This window comes from Saimiri boliviensis, chromosome 7 (genome assembly GCF_048565385.1).
Source record: "Saimiri boliviensis isolate mSaiBol1 chromosome 7, mSaiBol1.pri, whole genome shotgun sequence".
NCBI classification, from domain to species: domain Eukaryota; kingdom Metazoa; phylum Chordata; class Mammalia; order Primates; family Cebidae; genus Saimiri; species Saimiri boliviensis.
The window spans coordinates 8,098,284-8,114,821 of record NC_133455.1 but is presented as its reverse complement, the minus strand read 5'-3'; the positions used below and the strand labels follow the sequence as shown (position 1 = coordinate 8,114,821).

Below are 16,538 nucleotides of genomic sequence, written 5' to 3'. Positions count from 1 at the left end.
CTGATATATTAAAGGCACTGATAAGTCCTGATAATATGATGAGTGAAGAAATGCTATCATCATCCTCATTTTCTAGGCAAGGAAACTGAGTCACAGAAAGGTGAAGTAGTGTGTCCAAGGCGGCACAGCGAGGAAGTGGCTTAGCCGGAACTCAAGCCCAGAGCCTGTGCTGTGCTCTTAACCCTGCACTCGTCGCTTCTCGGGCTTACCAGGGGCCAGGTGCTGGGCTTTTTCTTTTTTCTTCCTGTTGTTAGGCTATTTCACAAAGGCAGACACTGAGACTCAGTGAGGGATGCAGGTTGTTCAGGCCCCTGCAATGAATGAGGAGCAGGCCACCTCCCCTGGGGCGCTGGATGCGGGGTCAGAGTGAACGACACTCACCTTCACTGCGCCGCTTCAGCTCGGCCAGGCGGGCCTCAGTGGACCCTACGCTCTCCAGGCCCATTGCCTGGCTCAGTGGTAAAATAATGCTGACCCAAAAGATCAGAAGCAGAAGATGGCTTGCTGCTATCCACATCTGCTGCTTACTCAGCACTCTTGCTGAACTTTTAAAAAATCCCTGAGAATGCCAGAACCAGAGCTATAGCTTGCTTAAAATGAAAAAAAAAAAAAAAAAGGAAAAACTGATAATGTGAGGAATCTTTCCTGCAAGGCAGTGCAAGTCAAATGGGCTTAAGCAAAAAGAGAGGTTTATTGGCTCAAGCAATTTAAATTCCAGGAATAGCATCAGCTTCAGGAATAGCTGGATCCAGGAGCTTAGCTAATGTCAAGGGGCTGGGTCTCTCCTTCCCTCTCTGGCCTGTCCTCTCCTCCACGGTAGCTTTATTCATAGATGCCACATGGTGGCAAGATGGCTGCCAGGAGCTTTACGCCACATGCCTTAGGCCTGAGTCCAGCAGGAAAGAGATGTCCCTTCAGGGTGCTGCAGACAGCAAATGCTCCAAGATCAACCTTGATTGGCCATCTTAAACCAAATCAGGGGTCAGTAGTAAGCCCACTGACTCAGATCCAAATCACTGGCCCGGAGTTGGATGTACCATCTTTGGACTGAGAGTGGAAGGTTGGATCCCCCATGGAAAGCAGGACTGTCACCTGGAGGAGGAGGAGCAGAGGCTGTGGAGACCCACTCAGGTGCTCACTACATCAGGAAACCAATCAGACCCTGTGGGCTGCATCTTCTGCTTGGCTAGGAGATCTCTCTCCTTTCCCCACCGGCCCTCTGCCCCTGAAACCGACCCACTTTCCCCACATCCACAGCCCACTGCTCTCTGCCTCTGGGTGGACTTGGCAATGGGGCAGCCCAGCAGGACGCGAGTGAGGTCAAGGGCTCCCTCAGGCCGCCCAAGGGCACCTCTCCTCTCAAGAAGGCCCCTCCTACCTTCCCTCTCCTCCTGGCTTTCTGGAACTCTCTCTTCCCTCCTCCCTTCCAATCCAGGGGTGGTGACATCGCCTCCATTTCCAGCCCAGGGTTTCTCTATTCCTGCCCACACTTTTGAAAACAGCCCCTGCATTAAGCCAAACTGGAATTATCCATGTGGGAATGTCCCTGCTTTTCCTGGAGGCTTGCACCCGGACAGATGCCAGGGAGGACACCCAGTCCATGCTGGGATGCCCAGATTCTCCCATGATCCTCCAGTGTCAGCCCCACCCCTGCCCCGGCTTCCCCCAGGTCTTAAACGCCAGTGAATTGAGAGGATGGAGAAGTTCTGGAAATGGATGGTGGCGATGGTGGCACAGCAATGTGAGTGTGCTTCACGCCTCCAAATTGTACCTTTAAAAATGGCTAAAATGAGGCCGGGCGCAGTGGCTCAAGCCTGTAATCCCAGCACTTTGGGAGGCCGAGGCGGGTGGATCACGAGGTCAAGAGATCGAGACCATCCTGGTCAACGTGGTGAAACCCCGTCTCTACTAAAAATACAAAAAATTAGCTGGGCATGGTGGCACGTGCCTGTAATCCCAGCTACTCAGGAGGCTGAGGCAGGAGAATTGCCTGAGCCCAGGAGGCGGAGGTTGCGGTGAGCCGAGATCGCGCCATTGCACTCCAGCCTGGGTAACAAGAGCGAAACTCCGTCTCAAAAAAAAAAAAAAAAGGCTAAAATGGTAAATTTCCTGTGATGTACATATTATGACCAACCACAATTTTTAGCATGGTAAAAACAAACAAACAAAAAAGCCAATTGCACAAATCCTCATCCAACCAGTGTCGCAGCTTTTCTGTCCCCGCCTCCACCTCGGGTAGAGCGATTCCTGCTCCGATGCATTTGGAGAGGAAGCCAAGTCTCCGTTCGATCACTGTGCTATTGATTCGTGTCTCATGAACAAGGACAAAGGCTGATTGCCTTCCAGTGAATCTGAACTTCACACGGCCCCAGGCCTCGGGCACAAAAATGACGCCAACCGTTTCCTCAGCCAACAGGGAGGAGGTTCAGCAACCGGCCCTGGGGCGGGCAGGGGAAAGAGGCGCTTGGCCAGTGCCACCTGGTAGGAGCCACTCCGGGGCAGAGATGACAAGGTCCAGAGCAGACAGCCCAGTTCCTGTTTCCCACACGGGAACTGAGTCACCCTGCCTGTGTTCTCCCGGCAGCTCCGTTCCGCCCGGAGGCTGGGAGTGCCCTGGGAACGAGGCCAGATGCCCACGGTCAGCAAATTAAGGACAGTCCTTTCCATTGGGAAGACCCAAGACTCCCAGGGCACACGGTAGACTGGGTTCTAGATGCCGACCCTAAAAAAGGGAGCTGAGGCCGGGCGCGGTGGCTCACGCCCGTAATCCCAGCACTTTGGGAGGCTGAGGCAGGTGGATCACGAGGCCAAGAGATCAAGACTATCCTGGCCAACATGGTGAAACCCCATCTCTACTAAAAATACAAAAATTAGCTGGGCGTGGTGGCAATCCATGCCCCCATGTAGGGGTCTGCAATCCCACCTACTCCAGAGGCTGAGGCAGGAGAATCACTTGAACCCAGGTGGCAGAGGTTGCAGTGAGCCAAGATTGTGCCACTGCGCTCCAGCCTGGCAACAGAGTGAGAGGCCAACTCAAAAAAAAATACAAATACACATATAAATAGAAAAATTAGCCAGGCATGGTGGCACTGGTACCTGCAGTCCCAGCTACTTGGGAGGCTGAGACAGGAGGATCCCGTGAGCCTGGGAGGATGAGGCTGCAGTGAGCCCTGATTGGGCTGCTGCCCTACCCACCTGGGCAACAGAGCAAGACTCTGTCTCGAAATAATAAATCAAAATAGAAAATGAAAAAAGAAACAGATGAGATTAATTTTAATGTAATCTAATTGATCCAAAATATTATCATTTCAGCACGCACTCCACATAAAAAATTAATCCCCACAATATTTACATGCATTTGATTCATCCTAACATTCTGAAACCCACTGTGTATTCCAAACCCAGAGCCCATCTCAGTGTGGACACTGAATTCTCATCGGAAATATCTGATCTGCATTTCATTTCATAAAACTGACAGTTGAAAAGGTACATTAATCTACTGAAGCTGTCCCACAGAGACTTAAAGTCTTCCAAGAATGGAGTATCAAAAAATCATTTTCCTTTAATATTCACATCTGTACTGGCAAAACTGCTTCGGCTTTTAATTTTTAATTTAAATTAATTAAAACAAAGATATGAAGATATAAAATTCAGTTCCTCAGTCCCGATAGCCACATTTCAAGCACCTGATAGCCACACGTGACCAGTGGCAGTTATTTTGGCCAGTGCAGTTTTAAATGGAGCAGACAGGTCAGGTGTGACGGCTCATGCCTGTACTCCCAGCACGTTGGGAGGTTAGAGGCAGGTGGATCTCATGAGGCCAGGAATGCAAGACCAGCCTGGCCAACATGGTGAAACCCCGTCTCTACTGAAAAGACAAAACTTAGCTGGGCTTGGTGGCGGGCGCCTGTAATCCCAACTACTTGGGAGGCCGAGGCAGGAGAATCAACGGAACCTGAGAGGTGGAGGTTGCAGTGAGCCGAGATCACGCCACTGCACTCTAGCCTGGGTGACAGAGCGAGACTCAGTCTCAAAAAACTAAATTAATTAATTAAATGGAGGAGACAATGAAACGATGTGTAAATGGCATCACTTCCTGTCAGCGGAGTCCCTCAGTGGGGGATTCTCTTTCCTTGACCGGCTTCTTTCATTTAGCATCGTTATTCCGAGACGCGTCCGTGTCGGGGGTAGGTGTGTGTGCATACATCCACCTGATGGTAAATGCAAAGAACACAGAAACTAAAGGGCAGTTGGGAGCGCTTCTAGCTAGAGAAGAGATTTGGACAGGCCTCTCGGAAGAGGTGACACTTGGCGGAGACTTGAAGGCAGCAGAGATCTGAGCCATGTTTGGGTCTGGTGGAAGAGTGTCCCAGGCAGAGAGAGCGGTCAGTGCGGAGGCCCTGAGGTGCGTCCAGGAAGCAGAGCAGAGGCAAGGCAGGCTGGAGTGGATGGAGGACCCGGCAAGAGGTAGGAGAGGAAACCAGAACAGTCCAGGGCAGATCCCGTGACCTCACGGGGCTTTGTGAGAACTCGAACCTCTACTCTGAATTCTCTGTCCCCAACCCCCTGTACTCCCAAAATGTCCTCTGTTCTTGCCTGGCTCCTCTCTCATTCAGCGTAGGCATTGCGAGAGTCGTTTATCCTGTTAGTCCGTTTTCCCTCTGCTGATAAAGACATACCTGAGACCGGGTAATTTATAAAGAGAAAGAAGTTTAATGAACTCACAGTTCCATGCACGTGGCTAGGGAGGCCTCATAATCATGGCGGAAGGCGAAAGGCATTTCTTACATGGTGGCAGACAAGAAACAGAAGGAGAACCAAGCAAAAGAGAAACCCCTTATAAAACCATCAGATCTCGTGAGACTTATTCACCACCACGAGAACAGTACGGGGGAAACGCCCCCATGATTCAATCATCCCCCATAAGGTCCCTCCCACAACCTGTGGGAATTATGGAAGCCACAATTCAAGATGAGATTTGGGTGGGGACAGAGCCAGACCGTATCGTTTATGTTGCCGTGCGCATCAATATTTCATTGTAAGGATAAACCGCATGTGCTGACCCATTCACCTGTGGAGGGGCTGTTGGTTTATTTCCAGTTTTTGGCTGTGATAACAAAGCAGCAACGAACATTTGTGAACGAGTCTCTGCGTGGGCAGACGCCGTCACTGCTCTTGGGTAAATGCCCAGAAGTGGGATTACTGGGTCATCTTGGAAGTGTATGATTAACTGAAGAAACTCCCAAACTGTTTTCCCGCGTAGTGAGGTGATTTTACTTTCCCTCCAGCTGTGTGTGAGTTCCAGGCCCTCCGAATTCTCCCCATGCTGGAGGGCGTCAGACTCTATCATTTCAGTCATTCCAGCCAGTACTGGAGCAGCGCATTTTGATTTTGGACTGTGAGATCTTTAAGGTCCGGAATACTCATTCATGCTTTCAACAAATATTTACTGAGGACCTGAGGACCCGTGAAGCACTAGGCACTGCGCCAGGAGCAAAAAAAGCAGTACAGTCGCTGCTCCTGTGGTATTTCCAGTTTCGGGAGTGAGACTGACATTTATCAACCGTGGGGTTACAGGGCCTCTCAGTGCATGAGATGCCAGGAAACTGTGAGGCAGAGAAGTGTGACCTGTTCTTGTGGAGAGGGAATCAGGGCAGGCTCCCCTGAAGAAATGACTTTTTAAGAACTAGCTAGTTGGCCGGGCATGGTGGCTCATGCCTGTAATCCCACCATTTTGGGAGGGCAAGGTGGGTGGATCACCTGAGGTCAGGAGTTCAAGACCAGCCTAGCCAACATGGTGAAACCCCATGTCTGTTAAAAATACAAGATTAACCGGGCATGATGGCATGTGCCTGCAGTCCCAGCTACTCAGAAGGCTGAGGCAGGAGAATTGCTTGAATCCAAGAGGTTGCAGTGAGCTCACGTTGCACCATTGCACTCTGGCCTGGGTGACAGAGTGAGGCTCCATCTGAAAACAAAAGAATGAGCAAGTTAAGTGCGGAGGAGGCAGGAAAGAGAGTCCAGGGAGAAGAGATGCCCGCACACAGAAGCCGTGGGTGAGCTGGGATGCTTTGGGCTTCGAGTGACAGCCGTGAGGAAATTTACTGCTGTCATTGCTAGGGATTGAGTGTCTGTCTCTCTCCCAGATTCCCATATTAGATCCTAACTCCCAGTAGGGTAGTATTAGGAACCATCTAATTTGGTGATGATTGGGTCATAAGGTGGGGTTCCCACAAAGGGGACGAGTGCCTGATCTCATTTGGATATTTTTCCCCACCCAAATCTCATACTGAAATGTAATCCTTTAGGCTGGACGCAGTGGTTCATGCCTGGAATCCCAACACTTTGGGAGGTCAAGGTGGGCAGGTTACTTGAGTCCAAGAGTTTGAGACCAGCTTGGGCAACACAGTGAAACCCTGTATCGACTAAATACACACACACACACACACACACAAAAACTACCCAGGCAGGATAGTACATGCTTGTAGTTCCAGCTACACGGGAGGCCAAGGTAGAAGGACCACAGGCGGAGGTTGAAATGAGCTGAGATCACACCACTGCACTCCAGCCTGGGCAACAGAGTAAGACCCTGTCTCAAAAACATCAAATAAATATAATCACAATATTAGAGGTAGGGCCTGGTAGGGCCTGCTGGGGAGACTGGATCACGGAGGTGGATTCCTCATGAATGGCTTAGCACCATCCCCTTGTGCTGTCCTTGTGACTGAGTGAATTCTCACAATCCGATTGTTTCAATGTGTGTGGCGCCTACCCCACCCGCTCGCTCCCGCACTGGCCACGTGATGGGCCAGCTCGCCCTTTGCCTTCTGCCCCGATTGGAAGCTTCCTGAGGCCTCCCCAGGAGTGGAACAGATGCCGACGCCATGCTTCCTGTGCAGCCTCCGAACCATGAGCCAATTAAGCCTCTTTTCTTTATGTTACCCAGTCTTAGGTATTTCTTTATAGTGATACAAGAACGACCTCATATAGCACCCTTCTGAAAGAGACCCCAGAGTTCCCTCACTCCTGCCGTGTGAAAACAAAGCAAGGAGGGGCTATCTATGAACCAGGATGTGGGTCCCCCCCAGACGTCGAATCTGCCAGCAACTTGATCTTGGACTTCTCAGTCTCCACCACTGTGAGCAATACAAAAATTTTTTTGGCTGGCCACTGTGGCTTATGCCTGTAATCCCAGCACTTTTGGAGGCCGAGGCAGGTGGATCACCTGAGGTCAGGAGATCAAGGCCAACCTGGCCAACGTGGTGAAACCCCATCTCTAATAAAAATACCAAAAAAATAGCCAGGTGTAGTGGTACATGCTTGTAATCCCAGCTACTAGATCAAAAAAAATTTTTTTTCTGAGACAAGATCTCACTCTATTGCCCCAGCTGGAGTGTAGTGGCATGACCACAGCTCACTGCAGCCTTGACCTTCCAAGCCCAAGCAATCCTCCCACCTCGGCCTCAAGTAGCTGGGACTACAGGTGCGCACCACCACAGCTAGCTAATTTTTTTGGTATTGTTTGTAGAGACCAAGTTTCACCATGTTGCCCAGGCTGGCCTCAAACTCCCAAGCTCAAGTGATTTGCCCACCTTGACCTCCCCAAGTGCTGGGATTACAGGCATGAGCCACTGCATCCGGTCTGAGCAACAAAGTTCTGATGTTCATAAGCCACCAGTCTATGGTATTGTATAACACAGGGGTCACCAATCCCCCAGCCGTAGACCAGTGCCAGTCTGTGGCCGGTTGGGAGCCGGGCCACACAGCAGGAGCTGAGCAGCAGCCAAGCGAGGTTCCCACCGGAGATCCGCCTCCTGTCAGACCAGTGGTGGCGTCAGATTCTCCTAGGCATGCAAACCCTACTGTGAACTGCGCACGCGACGGACCCAGGTTGCCTGCCCCTTATGAGAATCTAATACCTGGTGGTCTGAGGCAGAGGTTTCATCCTGAAATCATCCTGCTCACTGACAGGCCATGGAAAATTGTCTTCCACAGAACTGGTCCCTGGTGCCAAAAAGGTTGGGGGCTCCTGGAGTAACAGCAGCCTGAATAAGACACTCACGTAACAAAAGACCTTGGGAGGGGCACTTTCAGAATGCCGGGAAGCTCCTAGGCTCTTGCCCACAATATCAGCAAGAGCCTAGGAGCTTCCCAGCTTTCTGCTCCCCTAACCTCCGTGGGTCTGCCATGTTTTCCCTCAAAGTCATAAAGTGGCTGCTGTGGCGCCAGACAACACACCCTCACCCTCATCCAATGAGCCAAGCAGGAAGGAAGAGAGGCAGCAAGAGGCGCTTCTTGTTTCTCTCCTATTAAAATCTGCCCCCAACCAAGTTTCCCTAACATTTTGCTGGCTAGAACTCGGTCTCATGCCCACCCTAGACCAACGAGAAACAGGGTTCCCTTAGATCATGATCATTTCCATGGGGCACGGAGACTCACCCTCTAAATAAAATCCAGACGGTTTGAGAAGAGAGGAGGGAATGCCTGCCGACCACCAGGGGCTGCCCGGCTCAGACTGCTGTTTAGCAGAACTGGGGGCTATCTCAGGAATGTCTGGGTTGCTGGCCTGAGAATTCACCCAAAGCGATATGGCAAAAGCTGAGAGATGGGCCAGGCAGCCTCATCCCAGACACAAGGACTTAGTTCCCAAATGTCCTCTAGGCCCCAAGAGGACCCAGTGAGGGTTGCAGGTGGGAACAAGGGGTGAGCTCCAGGAGCCCTACCCGTGAGGCTTCTGAGTGGGGGTCCCAGGCCTCTGCTCCCCACGCTCCACTGAGACATTGGGTGTGGGGCTGGGGGCAGGGGCCACGCAAACCGACCTTGGCACTGGCCCGAGCCCAGGCAGCACTGACATTCAGTCTGAGCGCGGGCTCTCGCTCTGTCTTTTAAAAGACTCTTGTTTTCACTTCCCTGGGGGAAACATCTCAGCAACCCCCGAATGCAGCTCTGAACATGAAGGGCGACTGAGAACAGAAACCATCGAGTGACGCCCGCCGGTCCCCTCCCTTCTCCTCCCAGCGCGGGGAGGCCCCTGGGCCTCGCTCCATCCGAGACGCAGCCCAGTGCGTGGTCACCTTCCTTCAGGCAGCCACCCACGCGCCTGGGCCTTCTCTGAGTTCCCAGAGGGAACAAGCTCCCTCCACCCAGCCTGGCATCCTCCTGGGAAGCAGAGACTGTCAACGAGAAAGCAATCAAACACAGCAATGGCAGAAAAAGCTTCGCGCTGCCATGCGGAGCTGGGCTTCTCTACCTGAAGCTCAGAGAAGGCATCTCTGAGCAGGTGACCTTCAGCCGAAAACTGGACACAGAGCCAGCTCTGCAGACCCCAGGGAGGTGGGGTCAGGTGGAGGAGCATCCAGTGCGGAAACCCTGAGGTGGGAAGGAACCAGGTGGCTCCAGGAACAGGAAGGGCTGTGTGGCTGGCGAGGCTCGGGGCACCTAAGGCTGTGGGCAGAGCTGGCTGCAGGGTCTGGGTATGCTTCGCTCCGTGTGGATTTGGGTATTCAATCCAATCACACCAAGAACACATCTTAGGCTTTGCTTGAGAATTTTTACTTTTTTTCCAGAAATCCTGGGGACAGAGCAGTTGAGAAGCTGTTTTTAGGTTTATTTTGTTTAAAAAAATAGAAATAGACATGGGGTCTTGCTATGTTGCCCAGGCTGGTCTCGAACTCCTGGGCTCTAGCTATCCTCCCTCCTCGGCCTCACAAAGCACCAGGATTACAGGCTCGAGCCGCCCTACCCGGCCAGAAGCCGTCTTTGACGCCAGACTTTGGCACCAACCGTTGATGTGTTCAGGTGTGACAATGGGCCTCACTGAAGAGTGCCCTTGCCGCCCTCCCCTGCAGACAGGGGTGGTCAGTGAGTGACAAGCAGCCGTGTCAGGCAGGGCTCTTTGGAAGCAATTCCTGTTTTCTTTTTCATTTTTGAGACAAGATCTCCCTCTGTCCCTCAGACTGCAGTGCAGAGATGTGGCCTTGGCCCACTGCAGCCTTGAGCTCTTGAGCTCAAGAGATCCTCCTGCCTCAGCCTCCTGAGTAGCTGGGATCTCAGGCGTGCACCACCATGCCAGTGCACTATATGCCCAGGCTGGCCTCGAACTCCTGGGCTCAAGCGATCAGCCTGCCTTGGCCTCCCAAAATGCTGGGATTACAGGCGAGAGCCGCTGCTCCTGGCCAGCATTGCTTCCTCAGAGCAGGCGTCGGGGGGCAGCCTGCGGGAGGCGTGGGAGTCCTGCCTTCAGGCTGGTTGTCCCCAGGGCTGGCTCTCGGCTCTCAGGCCTCTGCTTGCCACCCAGGAGCCGTGGCTTCTTCAAAGCTGGCGGAGTTCCTCCGCTGATCCAACTTTCCCATGACGTCATGCAACAGGAGCGACTACCCCATCCCTTTCTTGTCATATGCTGTAACGGATCGAGGGAACAGCGATCGCCTCACACTCTCACTCAAGGGGTGGGATTATCCCAGGCACGGACACCAGGGGAGAGGGCCTTAGGTGACATTTCAGGATTCTGCCTCCCACAGAGGACAAAGCTTCGGGGAGCTTGGCCTGGTACAGATGCTAAACCCAGAGGGGCCAGTCCGGGCATCGCCCAGAGTTCCCAGGGTGGCGTCCGCTGCCTGAGCGGGATCTGCCCCCGGGCAGTTTCCAGCACACGTTGCGAGGCCTCCCCGGCAGGAAGTAGATATGATCAGGAGAGTCGGGAAAGGCCTGAACAGAAGCAGGGACAAGCCAGGAGAAAGCCAGACTCCTGTGGGGAGCTTCAGGACCCGGGCGGTGGCCAGCAGCTGCCACTTCACAGAAGCGGAGGCCGAAAGGCCCAAGGGCGGAGGAGTCAGGACTAATCTCCATTGCATGCATGGAAAATGCAATCTCCCGGCAGCACGGGGTCCCTGGGGAGTCCTCAGTGGCTGCTGCGGAAATAGAAAAGAAATCCAGCTGCCCACAGAAGGTGACCTCCATTTTAGAGATTACAAAATTAATGCTCAGAGAGGTTAAGTGACTTGCCCAGGGTCACACAGCTAGGAAGTGGTGGAAATGAGATTTGAACACCCTTGACTTGACTTTGTCACTTGCAACAAATAGGTCCTGATTACTGTGCCATGGGACCCTTGACAAACCAGGGAGCGAGTTCCTGAAGCTTTTGTTATAGGTGTATGTGTGTGCGCACGTGTGTGTGTGTGTGTGTGTGTATGTGCGTGTGTGTGTGTGTGTATTTGAGACTGAGTCTCCCTCTGTCACCTAGGCTAGAGTGCAGTGGCGCCATCTTGGCTCACTGCAACCTCCGCTTCCCAGGTTCAAGTGATTCTCCTGCCCCAGCCTCCCGAGTAGCTGGGATTACAAGTACCTGCCCTTGCACCCAGCTAATTTTTGTATTTTTAGTAGAGACAAGTTTTCACCATCTTGGCCAGGCTGGTCTCAAACTCCTGACCTCGTGATCCACCCACCTCAGCTTCTGAAAGTTCTGGGATTACCAGCATGAGCCACCATGCCCGGCCAGGGTTGTGTTTTAAAATATTTGCAAACAGGCCGGGAGCAGTGGCTTATGCCTGTAATCCCGGGACTTTGGAAGGCCAAGGTGGACAGATCACCTGAGATCAAGAGTTCAACACCAGCCTGCCCAACATGGTGAAATCCCGTCTCTACTAAAAATATAAAAATTAGCCGGACATGGTGGCAGGCATCTACTTGGGTGGCTGAGGTGGGAGGATCGCTTGAACCCGGGAGGCGGAGGTTGCAGTGAGCCGAGACCACGACACTGCACTGCAGCCTGGGCGACAGAGTGAGACTCCGTCTCAAAAAATTAAAATAATATTAAATAAATTACAAAGTGTTTACTGAAAAAAAAATTAAAATACTACAATAAAATTAAAAAGTTTTAGCAAGCATTGCTGTAAACCCGCGTGGCTCAGGTCTCCCACGGATCAGCAGCCCCAGATTCGCTGGCAGCGTGTTGGAAACGCAGTCTCAGGCCCCACCCTCCCGCCGAAGCAGACCTGCATTTTAGCCAAATTCTCAGCCGAGCTGTGCGCAGTTTTGAGAAGCTCTGGACAGATACCTACGAGCACCCGCGGCGGCTAGGACTCTGCAAGGAGCTCCGGGCCCCACCATCTCTCACGGATCCCCCAGATGTGAGGGAAGCTTAGGGTGGTGGCAGGAACTGAAAACACAACCCCAAACGTCTCCCACGCCACGGCCCAGCCCTCCCCACTGCCACCTGCTGGCACAGCTCTCCCTGGCACTGTGCCCACGGCTTCCCACTGCCTGGGTCTCTCAATACCACACACCCAACTTGCCCAGCGCCACCCGGGACAGGCCTTGCGAGCTCCCCAGAAGTGGAAATGGGACTTTGCTTAAAGAAACAGATCACACAGAGGGTGGCGACCAGCTCCTCTGTGTGCTGCCATGAAGGTGTATCCACAAAAAGCTAAGTTTGCAGCAGGAGGCATGGAAGTCAGACAGGCAGACCAGCACGGCGGCGCCCTGGTCACCACCACGCTTTCTGACCCCTGTCTCTACCTAGTAGGCCCTTGAAAACATTATCCACCCACCCAGGCATGCACCCACCCACCCGTGCATCCACGCACCCATCTACCCACGCATCCACCCACCCACACATGTATCCACACACCCATCCACCCACCCACACACGCACCCACCCACCCATGCATCCATCCACAAGTCCACACACCCCATCCACCCACCCACGCATCCGCGCACCCACGCATCCACCCACCCACCCATGCATCCAGGCACCCATCTACCCACGTGTCCACCCACCCACACACGTATCCACACACCCATCCACCCACCCACACATGCATCATTCCACAAATCCACACACCCCATCCACCCACCCATGCATCCACGCACCCACCCACGCATCCACGCACCTCACCCACCCACCCATGCATCCAGGCACCCATCTACGCACGTGTCCACCCACCCACACATGTATCCACACACCCTTCCACCCACCCACACACGCACCCACCCACCCATGCATCCATCCACAAGTCCACACACCCCATCCACCCACCCACGCATCCGCGCACCTCACCCACCCACCCATGCATCCAGGCACCCATCTACCCATGCCTCCACCCACCCACACATGTATCCACACACCCATCCATCCACCCGCGCATGCACCCACCCACCCATGCATCCTTCCACAAATCCACACTCCCCATCCACCCACCCACTCATCCACCCACCCACCCATGCATCCACATACCCGTCCACCCACTCATCCAGCCACCCACCCACGCATCCACACACCCACCCACTCATCCACCACTGACTGAGGTCCTCCTAAGTGTCGGGCACTGCTCCAGGGACTGGGGTACAACCGTGAACAGACAGGTATACATTCTGCCACTAACCCACAGGGTGACTTATGAAGTCGCCAAGCCACCCCAGGCCTCAGTTTTCCCTTTGGTAAAATGTGAGAGTTAAACAAAGAGATCTCTAAAACGTTTCATTTTGATCTTTCTTTCAATATGACAGTACTATGGGTGAATGGCACACAGTAAGTGCTCACTGAGCACCTGTCCATGAGCAGACACAGCCCGACAGCACTGTCCATGTCCCTGATTTTACAGAGGCGGTCCCAGGCCCAGCCCCACGGTGAGCGGGCGGGATGATGGTTCCGCAGTGCTCTGCCAGCGGCTGGCCTAGGTGTGGTCACGTGACTCGCTTCTGACCAAGGAGACCTCAGAGAAAGCCTACTGGGAACTCAGGGAAAGATTTCGCTTCCTGAAATAAGAGAAACACACAGAGAAGCCCTCCTCTCTTCCACCCAGCCCCTTTCTTCCAGTTTCAGAGGCTGCCGTGTAAAGAATTGATGTCTAGAGCAGCTGCAGCCTTATTGGGACCCTGAGGCAAGAAAGATGGCAGCGTGATAGGCACTGAATGCCCTGGTCTTTGATAACATCACGGAGCTGCTGAGGCACGCCTGGAAACTCAGACCTCTGCACTTAAGTTAAATGGCCTCATCACCTACGCCACAGTGTGCTGGGTTTTCTGTTACCTACAGCTGAGGCATGCTAAGCAATCCAGTCAGTTCTTCAAAGCCACTCCTTACCCACCTCCAAGAGCTCTGCTCAAACGCCCCCTCCCTGACCAGCGCCCATCCAGACACTCTTGAACTCACCGCAGTCTCCAGCAGCACCCCGAGCACAGGTGCCGTTTAATTTGCCAGGAGAGCTGGCGGTAAATCCCTACCAACTCTGACCTCTCACGTGGGCCATGCAGAGGGAAAATCCCATTTTTCTGGTGCCCTCGTCTAAGTCAGAGCCCTGGGCTGCATTTGCGCGGGGAGCAGGTGGATTCCTAGCTGACCTGAAGGTCAGCGGTGACCGCACAGGAAGCCAGACGATGGGCCTCAGCCTTGCCATTCCCTAGCTGTGTGCCCTTGGGCAAGTGACTTCGCTTCTCTGGGCCTCAGTTTCCCCCCTGTAAAATGGGAACAGTAACGCCTCCAAGGTCATGGTGAGGGCCAAATGGAGGCAAGGAAGGGCGCCAGCTAGCCACTTGGACGTCCTTTTCCCGTGGGAGGAAGTGAGCATGAGGGTGGCTGGGAGGATGGTGCCCACTCCCGGGAAGCGTGGGAATGGAGTTTTCTGGTCATCCGTGCGCGGCCCAGCCAAGGCCATCTCACAGACTCTGCGCTCTAGATCCAGCGTCCACAGAGTTCCAGGGTGTGAGCCGCCGCTAACCCTTCCCCGGCTGCTACGCAACAGCAAGGCGGCCTTCCCCTGCAGCCCCCAAGGGCCCGAGGCCATTGCCAGGCCCCTGCTGGGGCTCACGTGCCGGCCAGGCCCGGCCTTTTCCCACTACTGTGGGAAGACGAGGCAGGCGAGATGACAGGAAGGCCTTTCCTATCCAAAGTGCAATCAGACAACCCGCGTACCTGCTCCCACCTCCCTGTGAGGAGAGGCCACTGATTAATAAGATCTGACATTTCTGGAGCAATCCTACATGCCAGATGGGTTCTAGCACTTTCTATCAACGTATTCCATCCTCAGAACAACCTATGCAATAAACACTATCGTCGCCATTTTACAGATTAAGAAACCAAGGCTCAGAGAGGTTGAGTAACTTGCCCAGGGTCACACAGCTAATAGGCAGTGGAACGGGGCTTTGCACCCACCTGATTTGACTTGCTGCTATTTGCAGCCGGTCAGTCCTGATAAATGTGGCATGTGACCCTGGGCACCCGCTCGGAAGCCACTGGAGGGCGAGCTGGCTGAAGCCCCTTCCATCGGGACAAACGGGCTGACGCTCCAGCACTCCTACTTCGACAGAAACCCTGACAAACGGAGATGGCGGTGGCCAGGGTCAGCCAGAGAAGCAGGCGGCCTGGGCCGGGGGTCCAGGGACCACACACGGAACGCGCCACGACGCTTTCCCAGCCGGCACCGGCAGAGCCGGGCAGCTTAACCCAGGAGGTCACCGTCGCTTTTGAAGTCCCAGTCACAGGACGAAGATTCATTTAGTGCCCCCGATGAAGCAAAACGACTGAGAAGACAAACGAGGGTCGGGCGGACCCTGGGCAGGCACGAGCGGCGCGCCCTCCCTCTGGGAGCCCCGGCAGGTTGTGCAGCAACGGGGCGTATTCCAAGCCAGCCTGTCGCTTAAGAATGTGCCCAGCCCAGGAAGATGCAAGGCCGTGACTATCAGCCCCATTTTACAGGTGCGGGAATGGAGGGCCAGAGAGGTTGCACCACCTACCCAAGGTCACACAGCCCATGAATGAGACCAGAAATGCGGAATAAAACTGAGGTCTCCCCGTTCCCCCTGGTGCTCTTCCCTCCTTCCCAGGCGAGCATTCTCCCTCCCCTCCCGTAGAGGGGAGGTGCTATTTTGAGGCACACGGCCTTAATTTCTCCTAAGAGACAGGGTCCCATTCTGTCGCCCAGGCTGGAGTGCGGCCGTGCAATCAAAGCTCACCTCAGCCTGGAACTCCTGGGCTCGAGCAATGCTGTCACATAGGCCTCCTAAAGCGTCGAGATCACAGGCGTGAGCCCCCGCGCGCGGCCTCGCTCGCTTTCACCGGGAGCCTGGCTCTGCGTTTCCTCCACCTGCCAGCACTCCCGCAGTCAAGGGTGGTCAGGTGGCTTCCACCCTCTCGAAGGGCAGAGCCTGTGCCCCAGGCCTGGCCAATCAGAGCACTGCCAGCCAGGTGACTGGCTTGGAGATGGGCACCGAGCCGGTCCCATCCGAGGGATGGCGAGGTAATTGCGCCAGTTTCCTGGAAGAAAACATTCCATCTCCTCCGAGACGGGAACCAAGGGAGATGTGGGTTAAAACGACACGCATTTATTATCCTACAGTTCTAGAGGTCAGAAGGCCACAGTGGCCCTCACTGGACTAAGAGCGAGATGTTGGCGAGGCTCAGTTCCCTCTGCAAATTGCAGGGGAGCACCCATTCTCTGCCTTTTCCAGCTTCTAGAGGCTGCCTGCACTCCTAGGCTCGTGGCCCCTTCCAGCAAGGCCATCACTCCTGCCTCTGCCTCTGCAGCCACAGCTCCTCTCTC

General features: G+C 54.1%; 1 long non-coding RNA gene across 1 annotated transcript in view; it reads right to left on the bottom strand.

Annotated features, from left to right (window-relative positions):
- LOC141585047 (uncharacterized) overlaps nt 1–16,259 on the bottom strand; it is a 43,954-nt gene extending 27,695 nt beyond the window's left edge. The window contains exon 1 of the long non-coding RNA XR_012518316.1: nt 15,952–16,259. This is a non-coding gene — a long non-coding RNA (uncharacterized LOC141585047). The remainder of the gene's footprint in view (nt 1–15,951) is intronic.
- Nucleotides 16,260–16,538: the final 279 nt, after the last annotated feature.